This window comes from Saimiri boliviensis, chromosome 14 (genome assembly GCF_048565385.1).
Source record: "Saimiri boliviensis isolate mSaiBol1 chromosome 14, mSaiBol1.pri, whole genome shotgun sequence".
Lineage (NCBI taxonomy): Eukaryota > Metazoa > Chordata > Mammalia > Primates > Cebidae > Saimiri > Saimiri boliviensis.
The window spans coordinates 75301572-75328909 of NC_133462.1; the positions used below are offsets into that span (position 1 = coordinate 75301572).

At 44.3% G+C, this 27338-nt stretch overlaps 1 protein-coding gene and 1 pseudogene across 12 annotated transcripts in view; one reads left to right on the top strand and one right to left on the bottom strand.

Moving 5' to 3' along the window:
* Positions 1-27338, top strand: part of CNIH3 (cornichon family AMPA receptor auxiliary protein 3) — a 291872-nt gene that overhangs the window by 197693 nt on the left and 66841 nt on the right. The window lies entirely within an intron of this gene.
* On the bottom strand, positions 15304-16063 carry LOC104651761 (dnaJ homolog subfamily B member 6-like; annotated as a pseudogene).

The following is a 27338-nucleotide window of genomic DNA, read 5'->3' on the forward strand; positions in this document are numbered from 1 at the left end:
TTTCTGTGTCTACAGTGAATTTCATTTGCAGCATCTTTTGGACATCCGTTCTAGTCACATCTACATGAGGCTCATCTAGATTTAAGGAAACTGGGGAAAATGCAGCGAGGTGTTCAGTGTAACCACACTGGCCCTGCTTTTGGCCCTGCAGGCCAGTTGGCTTGGCTGGAGAGACCTGGGGGGGCAGCGAGTCAGTCATGAAGGCAAGGCCTGATGATGGGTCTGGTGTGTGAGGGGGGAGCCTGCCTTAAAGGGGGCCGGGCAGCCTCCCTCCCATTGCGGGACTTTTCCTTAGTTCAGCTAAAGATGGGGTCCTTGTCACACGGCCATGAAAGATTTCACTCACAATTTGAAGGGTGAGGATAATGGGATTTATTGGGCAAAACGAAAAAAAATGGGGAACGGGGACTCAGCAGAGTCAGGCTTTCTGCCTCACAGATTAAATCCCAGGTTCTACCCCAGAAGAGCAGGGACCGGCTCCTTCCTGCTGCAAATGGAGGGAACTTCTGAGGCTCTACCCCAGGGTGCATTCCTCTCCGTGTGCAGGTCAGCTGGGCTCAGACCAGCGGAGGCCATCCTGGTGTCTCTGAAACTGGAAGTTGGGGCTTGGCAGCAACCCTGGTGGATCTAGTGGGGTATTAGAATTGTAGTGGAGGCCAGGTGGCCTTGGGGACCTGAAAGCTTCATGAAGGCAGGGCATGAGTGGGGCTTGTTCGTAGCCATTGCTCCAGCACCTCAGCAGGGCCTGCACATTCAGTGCATGCTTGGGGACCGAATGTGTGGATGGGGCTGTAAAGCTCTCTCATGGATGATTCCCATGCAAGGTGGCAGCTATGGAGCTGGACTACAGGATGTCGGGGAGTGTGGGGTTGGCCTAGGTGGTGTCCAGCTCTAACATTCTGCCTGGCATACAGCAAGATGTATTTGTTGAATTAAAATTCTACAATTCAAGGGAGGAAAAAAGCATCCCTGTGACCCTTATACTTTTAGCTTTGTTTTCATCCATTTTAGTTAAATTTCTCCTGGCTGCCACAAGCAGATGACGTCCTTTATCCTGCAGATACCTACCTGACTGTTGTATTCCAATTTTTTTTTTCACCAAGCTGTAATGCTCAACTATCGCCACTAGAGGGCTGAGGTTTTACCCAGCGATGGCGCTGAGGACTCCTCCAAGTTCAAGGGTCTTCTGCGATACCCAGAAAGGTCTGTGCAGATGCCAGTGCCGGAAACTTGCTAAAGTGTAAGCAGCCAAGTGCATGTACCTCTGAGCTTGGGGCGCTGGAGAAGGACAGTGGCTTCTGTACTGCCAACAGACCCCGTGCAGCTAGTGGCTGAGATCCTTGTGTGGCCAACTAGGGAGGGTGGAAGCATTTCAGACCCGGGGCGAGGATTATGGAAGGTCATAGAGGCTGCCTCACCACCTGGAGTAGTGATCAATGTGAAGCTCTGCTTGCTTTCTGTTAGAGTGCTGGGCATCTTTTATTTCAGTTTTAAGGATGCAGAAATAGGAAGTAGTGAGGTCTCTACCAAGGAAAAACTGCATGCTTACTTTCTGCCCTCCCCCATCATGCTTGATCTGTTCTCTCTCTCTCTCTCCTCCCACCACCTCCCCACTACCCTGCCCTGCCCCTTCTCTGCTATGTTACTTTCTTGGGTCTTGCCCTGTTTGGTATCTGGGTTTGATGCTGCAGCGGAGACTTAGCCCTCAAGAGGCAGTGCACTCAGTTCTTGAAGGGCAATCCTCAAAGAAGTGACAGAGAGACCCAGCTTGGCCTCCTTTCCCCTGCGCATCTGTTCAGTGCTGTACTGGACTGCTCGCCATGGAAGATGCTGGGCCAGGGGTGCCGAGTGTTTCCAGCACTCTGAAGGCAGGCTGTGCAGCTCCCCATGACGTGGTGATGCACCCTCTGTGCTCCTGATGTGCTTATTTCCAAAATATGGCGGGTGGTGAGGTTTAGGATAACATGTGGAGCAGGCTCAGCCTGGAAGGCTGTGCTGTGGCAGCAGGTGCAGCACCCATTGTGGCCAGCAGATGTTCACATCTGCTGGAGCCTAGAAACCTAAAGAAAAGCACATCCAAGCTCCAGCCATTTCCACCACTCTTCACTGCCACTCCCCACCCCACAACACACAGGAATTATTATTTAGTACATTCTCTTTCTCTGGCCATCTTTCTCCAAGGGAATTAATAAGGAGAAAAATGGCCAAAGGGCCACAAGCAGTGGGGAGATGCTGTAGAGAAGGTGGGACCTGTTTAATTTGCACATCAGATAATCTCTTCTCCTTGGCAATATGCAGGCTATTTTGGGCATTGTGCTGGGTAGCCCTTTAGGGAATCCAGTTGTGTTTAATTATGTTCATATTTATTGAGCATCTATTAGCCACAGCGAGCACATAATTATATGGGATATAAAGAGTTAGGTAAAGTCCAGTCCTCAGGGATCTTATGGTCTAAGACAGTAACTCTAACATAAGAAAGCAGAGTTTTGTGGTGGCGGTTCAATTCGGGGTCACGTTTGATTGGGGCATCACAGAGAGTGGCACTTATATGGGCCTAAGAAACTTTTGACAGGCGGAAAGGAAGAGAGATTAGCGCTGCCAACCTAAAGAAAGAACTGAGGCCATGTTAATACAGATAGTTTATCTGAGCCAAGGTTGAGGACAGCTGCCTGGGGCATAATTCCAGGTTGCGCTGGGGAGTGCTCCCTTCAGCCTTTGTTACAAGCATATTGTTTGTGTGTCTGTTTTTGTTTTTGTTTTGAGACACTGTCTCACTCTGTTTTCCAGGCTGCAGTACAGTGGCACAGTCACGGCTCACTGCAGCCTGGACCTTCTGGGCTTTAGCAGTCCTTCTACCTTAACCTCCCGAGTAGCTGGGACTACAGCTGTGTACCTCCACACCAGCTAATTTTCATATTTTTTGTAGAGACAGGGTCTTGCTGTGTTACCCAGGATGGACTCCAGCAGCCCTCCTGCCTCGGCCTCCTAAAGTACTGGGATTATAGGCGTGAGCCACCGTGTCCAGCCTATTATAAGCAGGTTTTTAAAGGCAAAGGGGACAAGGACTGGGCCAATACAAAGTTGTTTGACAGGAGTTCTCACCGGTTTACAGAAACAGCATTTCTTAGTGATTGGCTCTACGCTGGTGCACTATAGAGTATGAGTGATGATGTCCACTGTGTGACATTCTGTGATGATCTGGTGTCAGTTAGCCGAGAGACCACATAGCAAGTGGCCACAAGAGGAAATGATTTAGCTCAACGGGGGAATGAGACATGACTACTTTCACACGTGCCATGGTCACTTTTTTTTTTTTTTTTTTTTCAGAGTATTGCTCTGTCATGCAGGCCAAGATGCAGTGGTGTGATCTCGGCTCACTGCAACCTCCACCTCCTGGGTTCAAGTGATTCTCCTGCCTCAGCCTCCTGAGTGGCTGGGATTACAGGCATGCACCACCACATCCAGCTAATTTTTGTACTTTTAGTAGAGACAGGGTTTCACCATGTTGGCCAGGCTGGTCTTGAACTCCTGGCCTCAAGTGGTCTGCTTGCCTCAACCTCCCAAAGTGCTGGGATTACAGGTATGAGCCACTGTGCCCATCCTATGGTCACATGTCAGTGTCTCTTTGGGCTTCATAATTAAAGGGGGCTTGAATTCTTCAGATAAAAAATTTCTTCCTCAGACCAAATAGTAAGGGTGTCTTGTGGAAAACCCTTAAGTAGTCTGGCTTGCTTATCCATGGAGGTGGGACAGGAGTGTCTGCTCACTCCCCTGCCTGGTCCTGGGTATCGGGGTGGTGACCGGGGATAGGCAGAAGCTGGGACGGCAGAGGCCAAGGCTGCGGCAGGAAATTCTTACCCGAGACCAGATGTTCATGATGAGAAGCAAAGCAGTGAACTGCGTTAGAGCCCTGCGGAGAAAGTGAAGCCTGGAAACGGGAGAATGGGTGTTAACCCCGTTTCTGAAGAGGACACAGCCGAGGATGTGTGGCTGGGTGGCATGGAGGAGAAGAGAAAGCGGGCTGGGAGCAGGCAGGGCAGAGGGGCGGGAAGTACAGCAGTTGTGGCTCCCAGATCGGCGTCAGGAGCCTGCAGGCACAGGGCTGGGGGGGCCAGGCGGCTGGACAGATAGTGGCAGGTTGGTGAGAACAGAGGTAAAAATCAGCCAGGCTTTGGAACTGTTCCACCTTACATTATTGGTTACAGGAATGGGCAGGAATTTTTGGAGGCGTATACTGATGAATTCTGTTTGGGGCATGTTGAGGTTCTGGAGGAACCTGGGATGGAAAATGGATCTGGAGCTGGGGAGAGAGTGAAGAACCAGCCACGTCCATGCAGGAGTGAAACAGGCTAGAAATGGTAGTGGGCAGCTGGGCGCGGCGGCTCACACCTGTCATCCCAGCACTTTGGGATTCTTACCAAGACCCTGGGGAAGGTGGCTCACCTGAGGTCAGGAGTTTGAGACCAGCCGGGCCACCAAGGTGAAACCCTGTCTGTACTAAAGTACAAAAATTAGCTGGGTGTGGTGGTGGGTGGCTGTAATTCCAGATACTCAGGAGGCTGAGACAGGAAAATTGCATGAACCCGGGAGGTGGAGGTTGCAGTGAGCCAAGATCACACTACTGCACTCTAGCCTAGATGACAGAGCCAGACTCTGTCTCAAAGAAAAAAAAAAAAAGAAAAAGAAAAAAAATGGGAAGAGGTGAGTACACCAAAGGAAAGAGCACAAAGGGAGAATATTTTCCACTCATTTACTCATACATTAAATGTCTGTTTCATACCAGGTACTGTCATAGGCAATCTTCATTCTTCAGAGTCATTCAGGAGCAAAGCGCAGTGTTTGGGCCTGGGGAGTCTGCATATTGAGACGATATTAGAGAAGGATGTGAGAATACCAATTTTGCCTTGGCCAAATAACTTACCCCCATGATGCTTCTGAAGATGGTGAAGCATAAGCTCTTGCTACCATGACAAAATCCCCCTTTGCAGAGAGGGAAATGGAAGACCCAGAAGTTATGATTTATCCTGAGTTGTGAAGAATCTACCAGCCTGTGGTCCTATAATTTCTTCCTTTCTGAATTCCTGGCTTCTGTGGCCAGCCCATCCATGGCGGATCTTTCCTTATGTATGGAGCTCACGAGTTGTACTAGGCAGACTGAGGGACCCCCAAAGATGTTCGTGTCCTAATTCCCGGAACCTGTCACTGTTACTTTACGTGGCGGAAAAGACTTTGCAGGCATGATTAAGTCAAGGGTCTTGAGACGCGGAAATTGTCCTAGATTATCTGGGTGTAGCCAGCGTACTCACAAAGGTCTTCATAGGTGACAGAGGGAGTCAGGAGAGACAGCAGAGGAGATGTGACATCAGAAGCAAAGGTCAGGAAATGCTGGTGTTTCCGAGAGCCAGAAAATGCAAGTAAATGACTTCTCCCCTAGGGCCTCCAGAAGGAACGAAGCCCTGTTGAAACCTTGATTTTAGCCTGCAAGAGCCATTTTGGACTTTGGACCTCTAGAACTATAGGATAATAAAATTGTGTTGCTTTAAATTACTAAATTTGTGGTAATTTATTATAGCAGCAGTAGGGACTAATACTATAATGTATACCTCATTTCCAGCACAGAGCCTGTTATGCAATACCTGCTCAATTGAATTTATTGGATGAATTATAAATCCCATATTTAACTCCCAAGTAGGGCTCTCTACAGTGGTTTTTGAAATCTACTTGGCTTCATTTGGGTAGCTAGAAACTTGGGGAAAACTTTTCCCAAGCAAAGAAATCCCAGTGGTCGCCCTTCTGTAAATTGCAGAATGAGCAATCCTCCAGCCAAGCCCACCAAATGCAATGTCTGCCTGGGCAGCATTTACACCTGTGAGGACTGACTTCATTGCTTTGCATCTAGCTAGCCCTTCATTGCTTGAAATAATCTCTCTATTATAAATCCAAATGGAGGAGAATGCGTGCAAGCTTAGGCAGCCAGGCGGAAAGGCAACTGCACTTAGCTGTCGTCCTTAACAGAGTCTTAGGGGTCTTTGAAAGAGCAGAAATCTTAGAGGTCTTTGAAACAGCAGGAACTTTGACGTAGCAGGCTGTGGTTTCTGTCTTTAAGGGTGGTAGGTGTTATGCACAATTATCTACGAAAGTCCTCTTCCTCAGGCACAAAATGTGTGTCAAGTGTAAGGGCTGTGTCGTAGTTGGGTTCTGCGTTGTACCCAACCGGAGAGTCCTAAAAGTGACTAATTCTCCAACAGCAGCCCTGTGGCCACGCGGGCCACACCCTTAACTAGCTTTTGAGGCTGAGGAGCGTCTTCAGGGGTGACTTGGGAGACTGGATAAGCCATTCCAGGCGAAGGATGGAACCTCCACTGTCAACACTCACGAGGACTGGGCCAGGGCGCCCTCTGCCTAAGTAGCGTTTTTCCATGGGATGGAAGTTTATCTGGACTCAACCAAGCAGGGAGGTTGAGTATATACTTTCTAGAGGTTGCATAAATTAACCAGTTTGATTTTAAATATTAATACTTGGAGTAAGGCTTCTGGACGCCAACATGCAAATTTATGTAAAAGAACGTGCAAATGAACACCAAAGCCAAGTGCCTGGCTCTGTTCTTTCACACAGGATGGCAGCCCCTGACCTGGCTGACCGTGTGTGTAGTTTTGTTTTTGGCTCTGAGACTTAGGGGATGTTGTGTTGGCAAAGCTTGGTGGGGTGGAGGGGTGGGCAGTGGAGGGAAAGTTTAAACACCTGCGACAACAAAAGTTGTTTTAGCAAATTGGCATGCTCTTCATAAGTGGCTTTCTATGCACATGAGGATTCAGAGACTTTATAAGCTCTCTTTTTGGGAGTAAAAGTCAGTAAAAGTCGGGAAAGATTAATCAGAACCCAGCTCCTGAGGGGAGGACCGGGGAGAAGACTCCCCGGCTCTCTGGTCGAGCTCCTGCTGTTACTGTTGGAATTCAGGTAAAGCCCCTCACAAGCCTGGCTAAGATCTGGACTCCTTGGGCAAGGGAAAATGAGGTGAGTACAGAGACCAGGTGCCCAGAATAGACACTGGATTGTGGAGTCTTCTGGAGCAAGTCCTCAGTTTTCTGTGTGGTTGTTCTGATGGGGAGGCTCAGTTTTCCAGAAGATGGTGGGCTGGAGTGAAAGTGAGAGATAGAGGGACACGAATGGACACACACACACACACACACACACACACACACACACACAACCCACCCCCAGTGAACCAGTGAACATCGAGCCCAGTGCAGTAGGCAGCTGCTTATATGATGTGGTTAAGTTAGTGGGAAGCAGTGTGTCTGTAGTGACCATAGAGTTAGAAAAGCAGGGAAATGAAAATAATGGTCAAATTGTGTGGAGGGTATTTTCCTGATTATAGGGAAAAAAAATCACACTTGTGAAAATGCAAACAATGCAGGAATAAGGAGTAAGGAAAGTACCCAGTGATAACCTCTGTTAGGTGTTCTGGTGACTGTACTTTCACGTGTCTTTTTACAGCACACATGCATAATTTTACATAAATGATATGGGATTATATCACACATTCTGGTTGTCTTCACCATCACTTTTAAAAAGCTCTAGTTTTTGTTGCTGCCATTGCTGAACTCTTCCTTCCAGCCACTGTCCCCTCCATCCTCAGGGTCGCTGGTGCTAGCAGCCTGGTGTATCTCCTTCATTTATTTCTTCATGTTCGTGGAATCTTATGTAAAGACTAATGATTTTTAGGATATGTCTTTGTTTTGGTTTTACATCTCTGCATCTTGCTTTTCTCCCTGAATAATGGCTCAGGGAGACCCTCTGAGTTAATTGGTAAAGGTCTAACTCAGAGCTGTGTAATATTCCAGGTTTAGATGTGTCCCTGTTTATTCAATCACACTTTTATTGATTGGAGTTTATGTGTTTCTAGTATTTTACAATCTCGGACAGTAGCTGGGCGTATATTCTTACCTAGTGGCATCTATTTCAATGAGATAAATCCTCAGGGATGGCTGAGTGAGGGATATATGTGTTTTCATTAATAATAGATATTATTAGATTGCTTCCAAAGGCTTTATCAGTTCACATTTTCACCAGCAATGGGTGGAGGCTCCTTTTTCCCTGCTTCTCAACTAACTTATCACAAATTTATTTTCAGTCTGTTGGATGTAAAATGATATTTCTTTGTCACCCTCGTCGTACTCCCTAGCCAACCAGCGAGGATGAGAAACTTTCATATTATTGACCTGTTGGATATTCTTGCAAAGCAGGAATATTGGCCTGGGATTTGTGGGTTTTGAGGGATGGTAGGTAATGGGCCTTGGACCTCACTCAGACCCTTTCCTGTGTACTGCCTTTGGCCAGAGGCATGACCAGATGGGAGCAAGCAGATCTATGTGGGGGCTGGGGTAACTTTAGCATTCCTGGCTGAGGCAGGAAAATCACTTGAATCCAGAGGGTGGAGGTTGCCGATTGCGCCACTGCATTCCAGCCTGGGTAACAGAGGAAGACTCCGTCTTAACAACAACAAAAAAAGATTTTAAGTTGCTTTTGAATAGCCCAGTTACATGCCTCCTTGCCTAGAGTTGGGTTTTGTTTATTTAATAAAGAAGATGTTCTGTATGCTGATATACAGCTTTTTCTTCCTTTCTTTGGTCATAAACTAGGTGTGACCTCGGTGGACACTGATTTTAGCCACTGTTGATGCCTAGTTCTAAAAACCGAATCAGCAGATGCCTTGCAGAATTTAATTGGTTACACACAATAACTCCATACAGCAGATCACTTCCTTTAGTTACTTAGGGAAACACTTTGTAAATAATTCATTCTGGAGAATTCATTAGGAAGCTGTATTGCTCAAAGCCAGATATTATAGAGGAGCATTACTGAGATTTTTAATAAAAAATATCTCTGCTGAATAGTAACAAGTAGTACCTGCTTTGAAACTTTTCTAGGCCAAACTAATTCCAATTCCTATGGCATAGAATGTTGAGAACTTTGACCATCCCTTTACGTGCTGGAATGTATCCAGAGTATTTAGGAAATGCAACTTGACCTAACCTTCAGGTCTCCTGTTGGCTCATGTGTCTGTTAGGGTCTCATTAGAAAACAGGTCGCACATGCAAAGCAGGTAATTGGGGAAAGTTTAATGAAGGGACTGTTTACAGAGGAGGTACAGGGTTAAGAAACCAACAGGGATGAAGTGGCACCAGGATCTGGCAACCCAGTGAAGCTGATACTACCCTTAGGTTTGAAGGGGTGAGGGAAGCAGGCTGTTACTAGAACTTCATGGGAACTATAGTGGGTGGGGTTGTCTCCTGAAGGAGCTAGGGCTTCATGTGGAGGGGTAGAGACACTGTGAAGCCACAGTCCAGCAGGAAGGGAACTGGGGAATAAGTGCCCTGATAAGATCCTCGTGTCTTCTGCTGATACCTCCTGTTGGCCTAATGTAATGGGAAGCAAGAGGGCAAGAAAGTCCAGGTGATGCATTCTTCAGAACCTACAGGGTTGTGTGCAGGGTGGAGAAGGGAGAAGAGGGATCTGGAAGGGTAAGTGGAGGCTTTTCAGCATAGTTAACCTTTGGGCTGAAGGAAAATGGACATGTAAGCCAGAGGGAGAATCCTAGGGAGCCACTCCTAATGAACAACACAGAACACTGCAGAATAGGTTTTATCTGGAGAACCTCACCTCCATTTGTTTGTTCTCCAACTTGCTAGACACCAGTGTCTGGGAACACCCAGGCTTTGGTCTAGGTCCTGTTGCTCCCTGCATGGAAAGCCAATCACTGAGACAACAAATATTGCCAGGGAAGAAGCCTTTCTATTAGGGTGATATCAAACAAAAAGATGAGAGGTCAGTCCCAAACCCATCTCTCTCAACTGACTAAAATTGGAGGTTTATATAGTGGGGAAGGAGTGTGGCTATGCATGGGGAAGCAGGAATTAGGGAGGGGTGGTATGCAAGCAAACATGAAGGTTGTGGGGACTGGCATCTCATTGGATATGGTGATCTTGTGAGTTTCAGCTTCTTGTCTGATGGTCAGTTTTCTGAGGAAGGAACTCAAATGAGACAAATGAATAATTCACATTTTAAGACTGGGAGTGCCAATTTCCATGTTTAGTCAAAAAACTAGAAGCGTCAGTTCAAGCAGAACCCCACCTGTTCTGCTTGATATTGGACCAGAAATCCTCATGAACACATCAGTACTCCAGTGAGCATCCTAGAAGTTTTCTGTCTAATCCAGTGGCACAATCTCCACAGTTATCAGAACAATTGGGGCAGTTTTAATCCTTTCCCTTTCCCTTTCCCTTTCTATTGATCAGTTCCTCAATCATGAGGAATCTGACCATCAATCCTGGCTGCATTATGCCGAGGAAGATCATTGTGGGATGATGAGAAGGAATGAAAGCATTGCACTTATAATAGGAAATACTCAAAGTACCTGGTTGGCATCTAGTGCATTGGAAAGCCATGATCTGTGTACTTTTATTTTGGTTTTTGAACAACATTTAGGCCACATTGAACTAGAGTGATTAATAGCACAGATAAACCAAATTTTAAATACCAGAGAATATGGAGTGGATCCACTGGGGAATCCAAGAGAACAATCCTAAGCCTACCAAAATGTCTTCCTGATTCGTTATATCCCACATGTGAAAAGCTAGGGTCTGGGGAAGAACAATGACCTGAAAAGTGCATGTTCCCTTTATGATTTCTTATCTGGGATCTTTGGCTGGGTGTAAGGGCCGGGTAGGGGGTGGGGAGTGTTCACAAGAGCATGACTGTTTACACCAGAGGGATCCCAAAGGGACTGGTTTTACCCAGTCTACACTGGCTAACTTGACAGATGAGTGGATGGTCAGCACCATTTGAAAAGGGCTGACTTGTGGTTGTGGCTGGTCTTCAACCTGGTGGGTTTTCCAGGTCTTCAACCAGACTTGATTCTCCAGTTTCAAAGAGTGAAGAGGCACATCTTTAGGGAACTGGAGCCTGTTGGAAGCAAGCTCAGAGAGAGAGTAGTTATATATTTTTTAATTATTTTATATATGATCTAGAGTCTAGGAGTTGTAGAAATGGTCTTCCATACATTTTGAAGGGGCTAACAGCCTACCCACTTCTGGGAGCTACTTGTATCTTCAGCAAGTCAAGAGGCAAGACCTTTTCCTAGACAAGATTTGTCTGTTGGTGACTGGAATTCCCTTGGCTACAAGTGGGTGCTTTCAGTTGATGGGGGGCTTAAGACTTTGTTTTCACTTTGGTCCCTTTTGGTCTCAATATGCCAGAGGCAACATTGATGGCCAGGCTTTTGTTTTGTCTGGTGTCATTGCCAGGGTGGTATGGCTACCTGCCCTGAGTTCATCCTGTCCTTTAGTAGGACACCCATGTCCAGGGCCGTTTAAATGTTCTAGGCCAGACAGGAATGGAGGTGAACATACACCCCTTAACCCTTAAATCGACATAAGGGTCAAAACCCAAAAGTTAAAACCCAAGGTTAATATACCTGTCATCATAAAGCCAGCCCCCTATGGTTTGCATACAAAGCATATATTAAGCCATAAATTAAGAACACCACAAATAGTTTTTAAATTCTAGAGATGTTGGGGAAAGAGAGAAATATGCTTCACATTTTATTGATAAGAGTTTATTTTACTCAATTGTTAAAGGCTATAAAAAGCTCAAAGGAAAAAGTGTTCTTGACTTTGAAAAGCAAAACAAAAACAATCAGCAGTATTTCAAATAAAAGACGTAACGAAAAGTTATTTCAGTCCTCTACTAGTTCAGCCCATGCAGTTAGTGCTGTTCTGCTTGATGCTGGGTTAGCAATCCTCATGAACACCTCAGTTCTCCAGTGAGCGTCCTGGAAGTTTTCTCTCTCATCCAGTGGCACAATCTCCAGTGTTAGCAGAAATTTGTGTTGAGGAGTCCTTTTCATAAACCCCACTAAAGATGCAAGTTTTCTACTGTAGCTGATTATAAACTGCTTTTTGAGAAGAATCAAAGTAAAACAATTGTGGATGACAAAAGTCTTAGGACAGTCATGGTTGAAGACACAGTTGACAAGGAAAATTGGTTATTTCTGTGGCATACAACAGTTTAACATGATCATAATTATTACTGATAACATAGAGCAGAAATTTAGGAATCTCACATGATTTTGGAATATACATTAATAATTTATATAAAACCCAAAGAAAGTTAAACATTTAATATTTGACAATGCTTTCTATGTAATTTTAACATACCAAGTAAGCCTAATATGTCTCTCTTGGACTTCAAGGGACACTGATATCTAAAAAATTAGTTTGAGGTCAAAATGACTGAATTTATTTATGCATTTATGTTTGAGATCAGGTCTTGCCCTATTGCCCAGGTTGGAGTGCAGCGGTGCAATCATGGCTCCTCAACCTCCCTGGCTCAAGCAAATCCTCCAACCGTAGCCTCTCAAGTAGCTGGGAGTACAGCTGTGTGTCACCATGTTCAGCTAATTTTTGTATTTTTTTTTGCAGAGGTGAGGTTTTGCCATGTTGCCCAGCTGGTCTTGAACTGGGCTTAAGTGATCAGCCTCCCTCTGCCTCCCAAAGTGCTAGAATTACAGGCATGAGCTCCTGTGCCTGGCTAAAGAGACTGAATTTAAAACTTGAAATTTTGCTTTTGGAAAATTTGTCATATATCAAAGGTTTAAAACACCTGATTTCACAAAATAGGGTTACAGTCATTACAGAATAGTCATTCATTTAGCCAGAAGGATAATTCAAATATTTCAAAAAAGAAAAAAACCTTGACCTTTACTTTTCGATAGGAAATCCACTTTCCCAAAAAATAAGACAATACAGACAGCATGGGACCAACTAAACCTGTCTCTCTCTCTACTCTTTTTTTTTTTTTTCCTGCAGTTAACTGAAAAGATAAACAGAAATTTTCTATTATTAATGTTACACATTTTGTTCAAAAGAGAAAATCAAATTTTATCTCTGTATAGTGCATTATTAATGTTAAAGCTAAGTTCAATAAAACCTTATAAACAATTTCATCTAATTTTAACCAATTTGACATTTACATAAACCTTTTATAACCTTTTATAATTTTCTTTTAGAACAGTCCAGTGCTTCAAGAAAACCCTGTTATTCTGACACACAGGCCCAGATGCTGGCCTTGCATCAGTGTGCTTTTGATATTAATGTTTAGTTTTTAGAAAGACTGAACTAATTTTACTCCTCAAAATTGGCCTTGCCGTCTCATCTGCCCACCTCTTCTGTTATAGTCCCTGGGCCTAGAGGGATTGAATAGTTTTAATTTTTGGCCCTGTGTCTCGTGAAAGCAGTTTGTTTTTTCACCTTCTCCTGTGTCTGAAGACAAGGCTTTGACTGGTGTCAATGTTTAGGATGTAGCAGGAGTCGGTGCCTTTTTCAGAACCAGAAGTCACTGCCCTGTAACTTAATAGCCCAAGGACTTTAAAAGGAATACAGAAAGCTACAAGGATGTAAAACCTTTAAATTTCAGTTTTCCTAATTAATCAAAAACTTAATAATAATGGGATAGAAATAATCTTGCTAAAATGTAAAATCTGCTTCTTAGGCCAGTTACCAGAAGACAAAGAAAGACCTTCTGCAGTGTGATTGCTTCTCCTCGTGGGAAGCTCGTTGAGATAACCTAAAAGTCATACCTGATGAGAAAAGAGTACTTGAATTAATCAGACACAGGAAGAGTGTGTCCAGGGTCATGGGTGAACCTTATGGAGGAAACAGGAAACCAGGAATCCTGTACCCTGAGCAGGGGAACAGCATGACCCAATTACATGGAACAATTTAGACATAATCAAGAAAAGCTGAGACTACAGAATCAAGTTATACTGAAAGAAAACATTACTTTTCTAGACCTTATAGATAAACATTTCAGCATCAGGCCAATGTAGTAGTTAGAACTGGAGGAAAAAAAGTTAAGGGAGGTAGGAAAAAGTTGAAGGGGAGAGTCAGCAACTTAGGCCTTTTCATGGGAAGAAAAAAGCTGAAAGCAAGACGCATTCCGAGACCTGAATGTGAGAAGTTTTCAAAAAGAAGCAGTATAGAATCAAAATCAAAACCTGTTGTGATTTGATTAAGAGCAAATTGGTATTTTATGGAAAATTTTTTCTAACATAGGTGACCATTCTGAACTTTTTCATATCTCTCTTCCCTCCCTACCTATTGGTTCCCTTCTACCTTGTTTCATAAATAACCTTTCCAAGTCTATAATTTAAATTAAACTTTGGATAATGTATTCGTCCATTTTCATGCTGCTGATAAAGACATACCTGAGAGTGGGCAATTTACAAAAGAAAGAGGTTTAATTGGCCTTACGGTTCCACATGGCTAGGAAAGCCTCACAATCATGGCTGAAGGCTAGGAGGAGCAAGTCACATCTTACATGGATGACAGCAGGCAATGAGAGAATGAGGGAGATGCAAAAGCAGAAACTCCTGATCGGATCTTGTGAGACTTACTCACTACCATCAGAACAGTATGGTGGAAACTACCCCCATAATTCAACAGTCTCCCACTGTCTCCCTCCCACAACACATGGGAATTGTGGGAGTACAATTCAAGATGAGGTTTGGGTGGGGACACAGCCAAACCATTATCAGATAACTTCTGAATTAAACAAAATTATTCTTTTTCTCAATAAGAGCACATCTTCTTTGGAATATCTTATATGCTTTTTTTTTTTTTTTCAGGAAAGAATGCACTGAACACATTTGCATTTCTTTTTTTAAAAGCAAATGACAAAGACCCAGCTTACCAAGCTTAACATTGCATGTTTAAACAATTGTCAAGACCTACTAAATTGCCAGCATTTATGCACAAACAGAAAACACCCTTAATTTACGTTAAATCAGAAACGCATTACTGTTAATGCATTCATATCTTTCACTACTAAATCGTGAAAAAAAAAATGAAATTATTTCTTTAGAAGTCTTGTCCCGGCAGTGTTAACATCGTAGCAGGCTGACGCTGCTGGCTCACATTTCAGACGTGATGGAAAAGCAGATCTGCGCTGGTTTTAGTGTACAATCTTTTTCTACCACTGAAGAGTCAAGGCTCACCTTGGAGTATGTTTAATAAAAAAGTGGAATGCATACAGAGATTTAAAACAAAAAGAGTCCTGTTTTGTGGTCCTAACAATAAACTTACAAGTCTATGACAAATAGGAGCTCTGAAGAGCTGTTGATAAATTCTTTAGGTACAATCATACTGAAAGTCACATTCGTTGGATATCTTCAAAAAACTTTTTGTTAATCCTCAAATGGTGCTTGTTACAGTTTGACATTTATGTTAAATGTGTGCATTGAATTACTTGTTAACCAAGCGCAGCTGCTGCTCCTCACCATGTATCGTTAAGGACTTTAACTGACTCTCTTGTTCAGCTTCTGCTGCTTCTTAACCATTCGTGACAATCCTTTTTTTTAAAGTAATTTTCCTGCCATTAACCATTTCAGTAGAAGTTGATAGACATTTGAAGTTGCCCATCCTACTACCACCAAATGATGTGGAAGAGAATGAAATGAGTCCCCCATGACCTAGAGACCAGAATGAAGTAAATCCTATATCAAAGAAGAAAATTCAATTCCAAAATATGGAAATCTACTGAATGCTGAGAAAAAAAAAAAAAAAAAAAAAAACCAAAAAAAAAACCCACCCATTTGTCAGCTTCTACTCCCTTGGGGACCCCTTTGATTTCCTAAAAAGTCCTCAAATGGGTTTTCAAAGTAGTTGAATGAAAACGGGTCCCTTCCATCAAAAAATTCCCTGAAGACATCATCTAGGTTACGAAATGTGATGCCAAACTCAAACGGACCGTCAAAGTGACTTCCGCCGCCGCCTCCTCCATTTCATCCTCCTTCGCCCTATTTGTCATAGCTGTCTTATTTTCTAGCATCTGGCACCACCTCATATGTCTTGGCTACTTGTTTGAATTTTCTTTCTGCTGCTGCTTTATTCTCAGAATTTTTATCTTGATGCAACTTCAGTGCCAGTTTCTGATATGTCATTTAATATCCTCTGGTGCGGCATGTTTCTGCACACCTAGAACTTCATAGTAATCCACCACGTTTTACCAGATTGTTGGAACAGGTCGGAGGTTGTGGGCAGCTGGCGCTAAGCAGGGGAGGTGGGGTGGCAGCATAGCTGTGTTGGTGGCTGTGGCCCAAAATTATATATTAGCTAGAATTCCTATTCTTAGTTACCTTAAATTTGGGTGAAAATCTAGGAAGCGAGAATATACGGTGTTTGATTTTCTGCTCTTGTGTCAGTTTGCTGAGAATAATGGTTTCCAGGTTCATCCATGTCCCTACAAAGGACGTGAACTCCTCGTTTTTGATGGCTGCATAATATTCCATGGTGTATATGTACCACATTTTCCCTATCCAGTCTATCATCGTTGGGCATTTGGGTTGGTTCCAGGTCTTTGCTATTGTAAACAGTGCTGCAATGAACATTCGTGTGCACATGTCCTTGTAGTAGAATGATTTATAATCCTTTGGATATATACCCAGTAATGGGATTGCTGGGTCAAATGGGATTTCTATTTTTAGGTCCTTGAGGAATCGCCACACTGTCTTCCACAATGGTTGAATTAATTTACACTCCCACCAACAGTGTAAAAGTGTTCCTATTTCTCCACATCCTCTCCAGCATCTGTTGTTTCCCGATTTTTTAATGATCGCCATTCTAACTGGTGTGAGATGGTATCTCAATGTGGTTTTGATTTGCTCATAGGCGGGTGTTGAACAATGAGAACACATGGACACAGGGAGGGGAGCACTACACACTGGGATCCGTTCGGGGAAAATGGGGGAGGGGCGGGGGGTGGGGAGGTGGGAAGAGATAGCATGGGGAGAAATGACAGATACAGGTGAGGGGACGGAAGGAAGCAAAGCACACTGCCATGTGTGTACCTATGCAACAATCTTGCATGTTCATCACATGTACCCCTAAACCTAAAATGCAATAATAAAAAAAAAAAATCAGATCATCTCGCTAAACTCCAAAAAAAAAAAAAAAAAAAAAAAAAAAGAAAATCTAGGAAGCAAGAAAATTCTGAACTGTCTATCAGTTGTTAGCATTTTATAGGTAGGAAAATTCCATAATTTTTAATAAAAACATGTTTTCCCTCTATTATAACCCTTTCTTAATTGGAAATGACCCAGACATCTAGTGAGCATTTAAAATAATTTCAAGATTTTAAATTACATAAAAATTTCAGCTATAGCATTTATCCCATTTACATTTCACTCATTTTTAGCAGTTTATTTAGACTACTTATGAGAACTGAGATATTAGAGCTAGTCATTTTTTCCTTGTTAATTATTTTTATAACCTGTGCATGTTAAGTGCTCACCCAAGAAACTTAAATACATGGGTATTTTTACCAGTAACTAAGAAGATTCAGCTTTCTATTAAATTAATGATATTAGTCTTATTTATCAAAAAAATCACACAAAGATCATTTTGTTTTGGCTGGGTTTATAGTTTTATAACCTTCTGTGCCAAACCCTGACACTTTTTAAGATATCTAGCAGAGACAAATATAACCACCCAAAAAATATATTGACAATGCTGAAGACATTTCTATTTTAATCTTACCAATAATTTTAAAACCAGCTTGTTTATTTAGGATTTACTTAAGTCACATGAACTTGATAAAGCCTTGACCTTATTTGCTTAATTTATGAGTTCCCTTTTATTGATAAGCCGGTTTGGTACCATGTAAAGACAACACATAATATCCAGACACATATAAACAAAGATCCAATAGCTTTTACCTTGGAATTCTAGCCATGAGTTAGCAATGCAAACTCACCAGTTTATGAACGTGTTCATGTGGTTAAATTTTGCCTTGGTAAATCCAGTGAAGGCTTTTGGATTAAGCAGTTTCCCTGGCAGTTTGATTTTAAAGGCCAAACCTCCCCAGACTCCAAAGAACACTGGGACCAAACAGCACCACAGAAGAACATCATGTATGAGGTTGGCACAAAAGTAATTGCAGTTTTGCTATTTGAAAGCAATGGCAAAAACCACAATTACTTTTGTACCAACTTAATGCTAATCAGTCCTGACCCTTTTTAGATGAGCAGCCTGGATACAAGGAACTCTGACCCAGTTTCCCATTTAACAGTAAAAGGAATCCAATTGTAAGAGAGCCTTCCAATTCAAAGACCATCCAAGATGAGATGAGGTCAGGCACATTCAGGGTGGTATGGCCATAGACTTTCCCTTGCTCCCTTGGCCCCCAACTATGTTCATACCAACCTGAAGAATGCACCCAAGCAGGCTGCACTCTGGGATTGAACCTTGACCTCCCACAGCTGTGTCAATGCACACACAATCACCAAAGCACAATCCACCTGCAGCAGCAGCAGCCACCATGCCCCAGGAGTGTCCAAACTGAAATAGCTGGAATCCTTTCCTCTTTGGTTGGGCTTGTTCAACCTGCAGATGCAAGTTCCTTCAGAATTTCCAAAATTGAGAGGAGCAGTTGCCACTGTTTAGACCCGTGAAAGATACCTGTCCAGCACAATTACTAACAAGCCCCAAGACTGTCCAAGCAAATAGTTGGAGTGCTTGCCTCTCTGTTGGTCGCACTTGTTCAAGCTGCAAATGGAAATTTCTTTGGAATTCCTAAAATTGAGCCATTCCCCTTGTCTGGTGCCCACAAAAGACTCACTTTTTCAGATGCACATGTCAAATTTCAAAGACTGTTCTTCCTAGGGAATCTGAAATGCAATTGGGGCCACGGTGATAGAGTCAGAGAGAGACTGAAACCCATCTCCAGGCAGAGAAAGGGCCAAGTAGCTACTTAGGAGAGCTTCTGAGATTCTCCTGGCCCACAATTGCAGAGCCATGAACAAGGCCTTCTGGTCAAGGAACCAAAATCTGTTATTGAAATGCCAGGGATTTGGTCTAGTCCTGTTGCTTGCTGCACAGAAAGCCAATTACTGAGACAATGAGTATTGCCAGGGAAGAAAGCTTTATTTGGGTGATGTCAGCCAGAGTGATGGGAGATTGCCTGAAATCCATTCCTCTCAGCCAACTAAAATTCGGGGTTTATATAGTAGGGAAGGAATGCAACCATGTTTAGGAAAATGGGAATTAGGGAGGGGTATGGAAGCAATCATGGTGGGTGATGGATCTGGTATCTCACTGGATGTGGTGATCTAGTGAGTTTCAGTTCCTTGCTTGAGGGTCGATTTTCTGAGGAAGGAACTCACATAAGACAAATATAAGCTTCAAGTTTTAAGACCAGGGAGGGTCAATTTCCACGTGTATTCAAAAAACCTTAAGCATCAGTTCTGTGGGGCAGTTGGACTAGTTTCACTGGTTGTGAAGTAGATTGATGGAAGATGACTGAAGCACATTCAAAATTTGGACCACCTTGCCTTACCTCCTCCATCAAATATTTTTGCTGGGTTGCTTTTTGTATTCAATTCTTAGTCATTATTGAGGGATGCTACAGCAAACAGTTTAATGCCCACTGGTGTGTGTGCTATGGGGGTGCAGTATTCTCCAGTGTAGTTAAAATATGTACAGAAAATAACTTTTAGATATGAGTTTTGGGAATAGTTTCTCCTGAGGAACTGGTAGCCTTTTTGTTTATGGACATGGACAGCTGTGTAACTGATTTCTCTTTCCAATTCAGCTTCTAGGAAACATTTTTAATTTTAATTTTTTAGAGACAACGTTTTACTCTTTCACCCAAGCTGGAGTGCAGTGGTATAATAATAGATCACTGCAGCATTGAACTCCTGGGCTTAAGTGATTCTCCTGCCTCAGCCTCTTGAGTACCTAGGACTACAGGTGTGCACCACTACACCTGGCTATTCTGGGAAACTTAGATCCAAATTTTCAAGCCAATGAATTTGGCTCTTTGGGGGCCCTGCAGTCTTGATCGGTCTCTCTCTCTCTCTCTCTCTCTCTCTCTTCCCCACCTCTGTATTTTTTTCTGAGTCTAATTTTTATTTTATTTTTTAATTTATTTTGGGATGGAGTTTTCGCCCTTGTTGCCCAGGCTGGAGTGCAATGGCATGATCTCAGCTCACCACAAGCTCTGCCTCCTGGATTCAAGTGATTCTCCTGCCTCAGCCTCCCGAGTAGCTGGGATTACAAGCATGCACTACCACGCCCAGCTAATTTTGTATTTTTAGTAGAGATGGGGTTTCTCCATGTTGGTCAGGCTGGTCTTGAACTCCCGACCTCAGGTGATCTGCCAACCTTGGCCTCCCAAAGTGTTGGAATTACAGGCGTGAGCCACTGCACCTGGCCCTAATTTTTATTTTCAATTATTTTTCTCTATGTATTTCTGATAAGCCACTTGAAATAATTTTTTTATAAGGTAGAGTATTACACACTCTTGAATATGTGCACATTCAGTTAGTTGATTAGTAGGTCGGGGACCGCGTGGGTTGGATAGAGGTTCTGAATCCTGGGACCTGCTGTGTGATGGATAGACATGTGACTTGGCCTCAGAACTGCCCTACTGTACACTGGATACTCCCAGGCTCCATCTTTAGTGAAGAGATAATTTCTCCTTAAGCACACTAGGAAGACAGTCTGGGATAGAGAAGGAGCCAACCTACTTTATCTAAATGAAGAACTGGGTGGGTTGCTGTGATCAACTAATGAAGGATTTATGAAAGCACTTTAAAAAGTTTAGAATGTTTTATATTTGCTAATTTAACATTTATTGCAGGGACTGGGCCACGGATATGAAGATGGGTAAGCTCATTCATTCATTCTTTCAGTAGATACTTATTGAGTAACCGCTATGTGCCTCGCCCTGATCCAGGTGCTTGGAATGCAGCCATGAGCAAAACAGTGTCTCCTTACCTGGAGCAGTACCTCCTGCAGTCCCCAAGGCACCCATAACACATGACCTCAAGGATTCTTTGTATGTGCTTTTTGCATTCTTTGCGTCTACTCATATGTGGTAGGACTCACTTATGAGATCAAAGCTGTGTTTTAGATTCAGGGTTTATGGACCTAGGTTAGGACATGGAAGATGTTTGTATTTGTCAAGAGATTTACAGTTCCTCCCTCCCCAATCTTGTTTCCCCAGCACCCTGGAATGATACCTACAGGTAAGAGTCAGTAGGTTTAGTGATAAGCCCAAGGATTCTATCTGTAGGTTCTTAAGAAGCCTGCTTGCTAGGCTTCTTTTGCCTGAGGGATGCTTCAGGGGATGTGCAAACAATCCCCAAGCCACGTGTCACCAGTCGGTTGGCTCCCAACTGGCCTGGCCAAGCCACACTCTGGTTTTGATTTGGCAGGTACAGGGCAGGGTCTGTGCCCCCTTGTATTTTGGCAACTTCTCCAAGGAATTCTGAAATGTTTCCCAACCCTGTTCCATATTCAGAAATACTGATGCAATCCAATGTGCTAATTTTGCACATGAGAACACTGAGACATAGGGGGTAAAGGGATTGTTCAAAATCACACAGTCAAAAGCCAAGCCAGAACCCAAACTCAGGTTCCTGACTTCCACACGATGTACCTTCCACGAGCCCAGGTGACAGACCTTTCTCTGAGCATGCAGGCAACTGGTACTGGGAGGTGTTAATGTGCTGTGAAATAATCCATCCTGCTTTCTGACTGACCTTGGCCCAGGTCTGGTAAGGGTTCCAGCAGGGTCATGTCTTCTATGCTCTGTTTGTATTCTGAGTTGATACTGTGGTTGCATTTTTCTACTGAAGTATTTTAATTAATAAATGTGTAATGCCTGGCTTTTAAAATTTCCCAAAGTGGATGGTGCTATTTAGAGGAATCTTAATACAGTGCATAGGTATGGGGCGAGTTTTTCTGCAGGCGATCATTAGAGTGGGCACTTGTCTTAGGAGCCCATGGAGGTTTTTACAAAGAGCTGTGGTTCAGCCTTCAATCACTGGTTCATGGATTTCTGCAGGTTTGGAGGAAATGGCTGCTGAAAAATGTCTTTACACAGAAGGAGTCCCTCCGTTGCGTACACCATGGAGGCTGAGCCAGTGCATTTTAGAAGTTTTTCTGCTAGTAGTTGATTCTGCATTTGGTTTTGAGAACTTTAGACTTTATCATTCAAGTCCTAGTAGAAGGTCTTCTAGACTAGGGGAGGAATTCTAGATCCCCCAGTGATAGTCTTCACTATTCTTGGGCTACCCCAAATGTTTGCATGGTTGTCACGTTACTTGCGTATAGTTGGCATGTGCCTGCTGAGATTGTGATCTCTTCCTCCTGGGCAGTTCGCAAATTGAAATTCCATTCCTTCTACTTAGGGTTGCCCTTTCTCATCTCTTGCCACATGGATTTCTTAGTCCATTTCTGTCGTCTTGTCCAGGGACTATGCCTTGTCTTCTGTCTGCAGCTCCCAGCACAGTGTCTCATACATAGTAAGTGCTCATTAAATATTCAGTGAATGAAGTAACTGTGACTTGTGAGTTGACCTGGCAGTTCCAGATACTGGCATTAGACGACAGGAAAGATTAATTAGAATCCTCAAATTTCATAAATAAAATATAAAATAATGTGAGAGTCTATCTTTGTGTCTTAGGGACAAGGAAGAACTTCTTAAACTTCAGAAAGTATAAAATATGAGGCAAAAAAGAGTGGAATTGATTTTTATTCAGTGAAGGACACAATAGCCACGGAATTAATTGATCAACAGGTGACTGATGAGAGAAGGTACTCAAAATGCCTAAAATTGAAAGAGATTCACATCTACAGCATACCAGCAATCAATACAAATCAAAAAGAGAAAAAGGCAGCGAGCTTATTGAAAAATGGCAAAGCATCTAAGCAGACAATGAACAGAAAAAGAAACCCCAAAGGCCAGCCCTTTATACAAAGAATTGCTCCAGATCTTCTCCGGAGAGGTGCATATTAAAACAACAGAGAGATTGCACTTTACCTATTAGACTGCAAATGCTGGAAAGCTGGATTCTGCCCCGTGTCTCAGGGGATGTGGGACAGAGAACCCACAGCTCTGCCGGGGGAATGTCACCACGTTGAAGGGAAGTCAAGGAGGGCAGTCAGTCCAGTTAAACCCCGTGACCCAACAATTCCACTCCTAGGTATTAATCCCAAAGAATTTGGCATACAAATCCCTAAGGTGACATGAATTAGGATTTTGTGACATTATTTGAGATGACATGGTTAAGTCTGTTTCTCACTCGTAGTGAGGTTAGACAAAGTATAGTGGCCACTCCCATGGAGCCCAGGAGCTACACTCTTGAGGGCAAAAGATAAGAAAACATGGGATATGAGTTAGGTAAATTTAAAATCTATGCACACATAGAGAATACACATTTTGTAAGAACACAAGGAACAGAAAGATACACATGAAACATAAAACAATAATTGCCAAGGGTGGAGCAAAAGGGCTAATGGGCTAGAAGGAAATGAATGAATGAATAAATGAACAAATATATATGTAAGAGAGGGCCTTGCTTGGATCAATGATAATGTCTCAAACTACAAGCAATCGGTCACCAACAACTTTTAAAAACCTAAGTTCTGGCCCGGAGCTGGCATTAACTGTGCTCCTTTGTACATGTTCTGTCTTCAGTATGATTTAAAGAATCCATATTCAGGTTAGCAATTGATGCCTTGCTCAATCAGTGACCATGCCCAGAAGCCATTGTGTTTTCAGAGTCAGCACAGAATGGGTGGAGGCTGGTAGAGGCCAGCTCCCATCTGCCTTGCTTTTTGTTGTATCTCTAGCTCCTAAGACAGTGCCTGGCAGATGGTAGATGCTTAGTTAGTATTTTTAGGAATGAGTAATGATGGCTCTTCATGGAATATTCTTTGGGGAACCTTTCTGATGCACATCTACATTCACTCTTGGGTGCATGCTCCCCCAGAGCTCAGCAGGGCTGGGCTGGCCATGGGCCCTTGAGGCCTAGGTGTCGAAGAAGCACCCAAGGAGTAGAGGATGTTGGACCAGAAGGAGGGAGGCTGAAAGCAGGGACTCCAAAAGGGTGTCTGGAAGATCACCAAACATTTGAGCCAGAAATTGGTCCTGCATTCTTTTGTTTGAGAACCAAGGATGCCAGAGCGTGCATTCTTTGGTGAGAGGAGGGGGAACCTGGGGCTGGGGGCTGTTACCTGGGTCAGGCTCTGTGGTCCCAAAGTGCTGGCCCAGAGGTAGTGCTGGTGGGCTGGCTGAGTTAGGGAGCTGGTGGAGCGGGGGATTCTGGCCTGACTGCCCGGGGGAGGTCCCAGCACACTGCAGGCTGCCGCTACTTCTTGCCAACTCCTCCCTCACTGCTCGAGCTGTTCAGAGTGGCTGCCTGGACTATGCCTATGACAAGTCAGCAGGAAAGGGCCTTCTCGTTCTCTTCTCTCTGGATTTCGCCCTGACCCAGATGGCTGCTGGCTGGAGTTGAGGACCGCTGTGCTGTCGGCTGAAGCAAGTCAGCTGGGGCTAGGTCTGCCTGGTCTCCTGCTCACTTGGCTTTAGTCCCAGAATTGCACGGCTCTGGGGTGTCTTTGTTTCCTGTTAACTAGACGGGGACCAGGAAAGCTGTGTCAGAACCAGCTGTGTCTGCAGATTCTGGCACATGATGGCAAAGAAGCCAACGTATCCTGTGTTTCCCAGTTTGTACTCATGATTCAGGTCTAGGGACTCTTCTGGGGCAGCCAATGCCTCCGTTCTCAGCTCATCTGCTGATCTCCAGTCTCTGTCCTGGCAACCCTGAGCTCAGGTTTCCACCTGTAACAGGATGGGCCATGCTGGCTTTATCACCCACCTGAGTCCTCAGAGTGGCTCTGCCATGGCTCTTACCTACCCCCCTACTCCAGATTTCCCCTACAGGGCCTGGATTCTCCTGATTCAGATGGTGTGTTGCTAATGATCATGCTCAAGGCCAGAAAGGGGAGGAGAGCCCTGAGACCGGAGGGTTGGGCCCAAACATCTGCATGGTAATAACTACGGAAATAAAAGTAATGATATTAATGTTTTAACTTTACATGCTAGGCATTGCGCCCAGTGCTTGTTGTACATGATTTCATTTAATCCTCAAAGTAACAATATGAAGTAGGAACCAAGAAACCACTACTATCTCTTCTTTACACTTGAGGACACCGAGGCTTGGAGGGCTTAAACACTTCGCCCAGAGTCACACGAATAAATGAGGTAGAATTTGGATTTGAACCGAGACATGCTGACTCGCATGGCATGTGTAGCAATGACACTGTTGTGCCTTTTACACAATGGCATTCCCCCCACCCCCACATCCAACAGTCTTTATTTCTGTCTATCATGGTGCTATAGTCTGTGTCACCCCATTTTGCACTCATAGCAACCAGTTGAGGTAGGGATTATTCTCATTTTATGGATAAGGAAGCCATGACCTGGAGGAGTGAAATGACAAGTTCCAGGTCACACAGCTGGGAACCGGCCGGGTCAGGATGCAGGTGAGACCTCCTTCAGATCCAGGAGTCTTCACTCTGAAGAGGCAGCACCTGTTCGGGAGAGAGAGGTGTGGAGTCAGGGGCGGTTGATGTACTTGTGGTGTGAGAAGGGAGCGTGGCTGTGCGAGGACTTAGAAGGCAGTGGCACGGGCAGACCTGGGCACTCGGGGCTGCTGCTCAGGCATGGAGAGTGTGGCAGCAGAAGGGCTGGTCTGATTTTCCTGAGCAGCAGCCCTCCTCCTATGGAGTCCGAGGTGCTCGTGGTCCTTAAGCCTCGGCTCTGGAATTGGCCCAGCCCCATCTTTTGCAGAGCCTGTTCTGGGTACTCCACAGCACAGACGGTCCCCACTCATGATGAGAGTGGACACTGCTCCTGAGACAGTGATAAGCGACCCTGTGCAGGCTCTGAGGGTGACAGTGCCAGGACAAGTCCCTTTCTTCTGTGGTCCTGAGGCTCCTCATCCCTAAGTGGAGGAGGCTGGGTCACATATTTTTCCCACCTTACTGTAAGGCAGCTTCCTTCCGAAGAGGGCATGCGCCAAAATGCTGGATGCCGTGATTTCTGATGGTTTCTCACATGTGAAAGGGACCCATTGGTCATCACTCTGCCATCTTCCAACCAAGCCCCCTGGCCGGGGCCCAGCACACTGCCTAGAGCCTGTGACAGTCCCTAGTACTGGGGGCTTGTGTTGGTTAACTTTGCATGTCAATTTGACCTGGCTATAGTGTCTAGCTATGTGGCCAAACATTATTCTGGATGTTTCTGTGAGGGTGTTTTTGGATGAGATCCTTGGTAAAGCATATTGCCCTTCCTAACGTAGGTAGGCCTCATTAGAAAACCGCACAGCTTTTGCCAGTGCCCAAATGCTAAGATGGGTTAACCTAAATATATCCTCTGACTCCCTGGGTATGACTTGCTTAGGATTCATGAGCTCTTTAAATATTGCCCCTGATCACTGACTTGCCATTTGGGTGAATCTGCTACTTCTTGGAATGGACTTGAAAGCTGTCAGCCCAACACCTGTTCCACAGTCTACACTGGTTTCACACCGATCAACTTGTATCAGCAGTGGTCCCCTCAGTCATGTCCATGCAACTCCTTTTGTTAGAGTGAGAGACCACAATTAGCAAACACACTCAGTCCTGCGAGTCACATGAGGGCCACGTCACCAGTGGAACAGACGGGCCAAATGGCTCCTTGTCACACCGTCGACTTTGGGGAGCTGCAGTTGGATGAACCCTGCACAAGTGGGATCCTGGCCAGCCCTGAGCCTTGACCTCCCCTTCCCCTGCTGTCCGCCTCACTCTCTGCAGGCCTTTCCGTGCCTCCACCTGCCATGCTTATTTCCTGCTTTTGGCATCTGCAGCATGATTTCCATCTCTGGAAATTTCTTCCCAGACCTTTCTTCTTCTGGCTCCTGGTCATTCAGGTCTCTCAGCTTAAAAGATACCTCCTCAGAGAGCCTTTCTTGACCACCGCCCTCTCTACTCCCAATTCTATTTCTTCCTCTTAGCTGTTTTATTTTCTTCACACAGTCTACCATTTTCTGATGCTTTTATTATCTATTTGTTAATTATCTCTTCCACTCTTACCCTTGATTATAATTTCTATGAAGGCAGGGACTTTTTCTTCTTTCTCACTACTGTTCTAGAGAGCCAGAAATGGTGCCAGGTGCATCCTGGGTCTCTAGTCAAGATTTTCTGGGCCTCTTCAGTAACTCAATACTTTCTTTTTACCCGTTCAAGTCACAGAGGGGCAGCACAGTGTGCTGGATGGAGCACTAACTGGTCAAAGACTCAGAGATCTGGGTCCAGCCTGGGTTGTCCCTCACTCATCACGGAAGGTGGAGTACACCATTCAAACACTCTGACTGGGTCTTGGTCTCCTGAACTTGTGTGCTAGGGGGACATCCCTATTCAGTTCACAGAGTACTTGTGCAGGTCAAGTT